The sequence below is a fragment of the Equus quagga genome, chromosome 17, assembly GCF_021613505.1.
Source record: "Equus quagga isolate Etosha38 chromosome 17, UCLA_HA_Equagga_1.0, whole genome shotgun sequence".
Taxonomy (NCBI): domain Eukaryota; kingdom Metazoa; phylum Chordata; class Mammalia; order Perissodactyla; family Equidae; genus Equus; species Equus quagga.
In genome coordinates, this window is record NC_060283.1 from 11,117,865 (window position 1) to 11,120,987 (window position 3,123).

The window sequence follows — 3,123 nt, forward strand, 5'->3', positions numbered from 1 at the left end:
TGGGGTGAGCAGCAGGTCAGAGAAGAGCCAAGAGGAGCATGGTCTGGTCAAATGTGGGTGAGTCTGTGCAGAGGGGGCTGCAGCATGAACTGGGTTTCTGTGGTAGCAAGTTGGTGACCTGGTGACAGCATAGCTCTGTCTTCCATCCCCATCTCACTTTTCCCCATTAATGACAGCACTGTGCTCTGTCCATCTGTCATGCAACCTGGGCTCACCCATCCAGATCCCCCTTCAGTACTGTCAAATTTATTCCACCAGCTCCGAAAAGGAATTGCCTTGACTGAAGGGAGCTGCCTTGTCCAAGGTCACATCCCTTTCCTGGGGCAGCCCAGACAGAATGACTGGTCAACATGGGGGCACAAAGCCCTGTCCCCTTGGACAACTCAGGACCACTCTGAAGGGCCATCCTAGGCTCAGAGCTCCTACGAGGAGGAGGGGAGTTGGCTGAGGCCTTGGGACCACAGGGCAGCCCGACTTCTTCTCCTGCTTCCTTCCCTCTCGCCCACAGGCACTAATGCCGAGCGCATGCCTGGACGCTGCCCGCCTGTTGTTCCAGCTCAGAGGTTCCCTCCCCAGAACCCAACCTGCAGAGCCCTCTCCATAAATCTTTTTGCCTCTCACTTGGAAGTCTCCCAGCATCAAAGGCCACCAGGTGCTTCCATAAAACCCCTCCCAACCCAGCCTGATGGTCCAGGCTTTGCTCCCAAGCTGGGGGTTTGAGGCGAGGTAGCAGTTTACCCGCTGTGGGCTTGGAGTGAAGTTCTCTCACCTTTCCAACAGTGAGAGTGAATGAGCAGGCAGCCTGGGGGACTGAGACAGCCTTTAATCAGGAAACCACAGGGAAGGATGCAGGATGACTGGTGGCACAATCCTGCTGGAATCCCAGGGCCTCCCTGCTCTCTTCCTCCAGAGCAGGAGCTCAGCATCCCCACATTTCTCCAGAGACAAGTCGGCCAGGTTGTCCAGGGAGGATGCTGCCCGTGGAGAATGCATTTGCCCCATTCTCACAGCACATCCAAAATGCTTCTTGAGAACAAGGTTCCATCCGACCCTGAGGATTCTCCATCCCCTTCAGGAGCCCTGAAGCAGTGAGCCTCCAGCATCAGCAGCCTCACTGGCCCCTGGAGCCTCCATGTACAGTCCCAGGACCACTGGCAGAGCGTCCTCTGTCCGCTGTCTCTCAGGCACGATCCTGAAGTTGAGGCCTGCTCAGCCAGTGGACTCCTCCTCCCTAGAAGTCCCCACTGTGGGCTGCTGGGGGCCGGGGCCAGAGGCATCAGCCAGGCCTGCAGAGAGTCTGGAGCAGGTGAGAGAGAGTCTGTGAGGCCTGAGGAAGGTGACAGGGGTCTGTGTGGGGCTGGAGTGGGCCGTGGAAAAGGTTGGAGCTTCAGTCAGGATGGCAGCAGCCAGAGAAAGTGGTCTGGATGCAATGTGGTCCATGGAGGCTGAGGATGAGGGCTCTGGAGTAACAAGAGGTGGCTCAGATGCCATAGGAGAGGCTGCAGGTAGAGTGGAGGCTCTTGGAGGGGTCAAAGGCCCTGGGGAGGGGCGAGGGGGCTGGGAGGCCCCAGGCTCCCCTGCGAATGTGCCCCACGACCCCAAAGGGAGTGAGGACAAGCCTGGGGCTCCCAAGAGGCTCATGAGTAAAGTCTGTGTGTTAGACAGGTTTGTTCTTAAGAGGAGCTGAAGGAGATGGAGTTCTGGCTTCTGAGGCAATGCTGCTGGGGGCCTCGGGCAGGAGCTGCAGTTGACGGGGACCTCTGTATCTCCATGGGGGCTACGAGCTGCTTTGCTGAACTGCACGTCTCCAAGAGTGGGGATCCCCCACCTTTCTTCCATGGAATCTAGAGAGAGATGGGGAAACAGGATGCACAGTGGTTCTCCCCGATGGCTCAGCAGCTCTGGGACGAGTTGCACTGGAGACACCTGCCCAAGCTCGTCCTCTGAGGGGCCTCACACACCTGGCGAGGACAAGGTGGCTCCTGCCTCCAGGGAGAGAAGACCCAAAGGAACCATGAGCAGAGGATGATAGTCACCAAAGTGGCTCTGCTGGGCATTGGCTGTGTGACCTTGTGCGAGGCACATACTCCCCTGGGCCTCCATTTCCTCATCTGTAAAATGGGCATATTACTAATGACTGCCCAGGGACACTCTGAGGATGGAATGAAGCCATGCATGCTAAGCTTCAACCTAAACCCAAATGTGGACTTTGGGTAACAATCGTGTGTCAGTGTAGGTTCATCGATTGTAACAGATACACCCTCCAGTGTGGGATGGTGATAGTGGGGGGACTACATGTGGGGGAGCTCAGGTGGTGTATGGGAGCTCTCTGTACCTTCTGCTCAATTTGTGTGAACCTAAAACTTCTCTAAAAAATAAAGTCTATTAAAAGAAAGATCTTTTTTTAAAAGTGCCAGTCTGGGAGGCTGGCCCTGTAGCATAGTGGTTGGGATTGGCATGCTCTGCTTCAGCATCCCGGGCTTGTGGGCTTGGATCCCAGACGGGGTCCTACACCACTCATGGGCCATGCTGTGGTGGTGACCCACATATAAATTGGAGGAAGATTGGCACAGATGTTAGCTCTGGGCTAATCTCCTCAGCAAAACCAACAAAAAAGTGTCAGCCTGGAGCCCAACACATCCTACGTCCTTAACACATGGAGGAGAACAAGGCAAGGCAGGCAGAAGGCAGCAAAGACAACAAGTGTGACCAGGGGGAGATGGATGTTGCGAACAGACAAAGAAACTGAAAATATTAATTTTAAAAATCATCAAAAGGACAGTTGCACTACTCTGTGACTATACCTAAAACCACTGAATCGTATACTTGTAGTGTGTGAATCAAGGAGTCTGTAGAAAGCAGGGGGAATACTGTCTCTCAGCTTCCAGAGGAGTTTGTGGAGGTTAAAGTGGAGAAGATCTGTAAGGCTCTCAGCAGTTCCCAACACAGCGGCCTCATGGGCTCAGGATGTTTCAGCCCCACCAGTCCTGGCAGCAGCGATTCATCCACAGATCTGAGGGGCTGCCCTCAATAGACAACATTCTCTTCAAAAGGTCAAAGGAGTGAAACAGATATTTGGCACAAGAGGAAATCCGGGCCACAAAATCAGTGGAAAAATACACT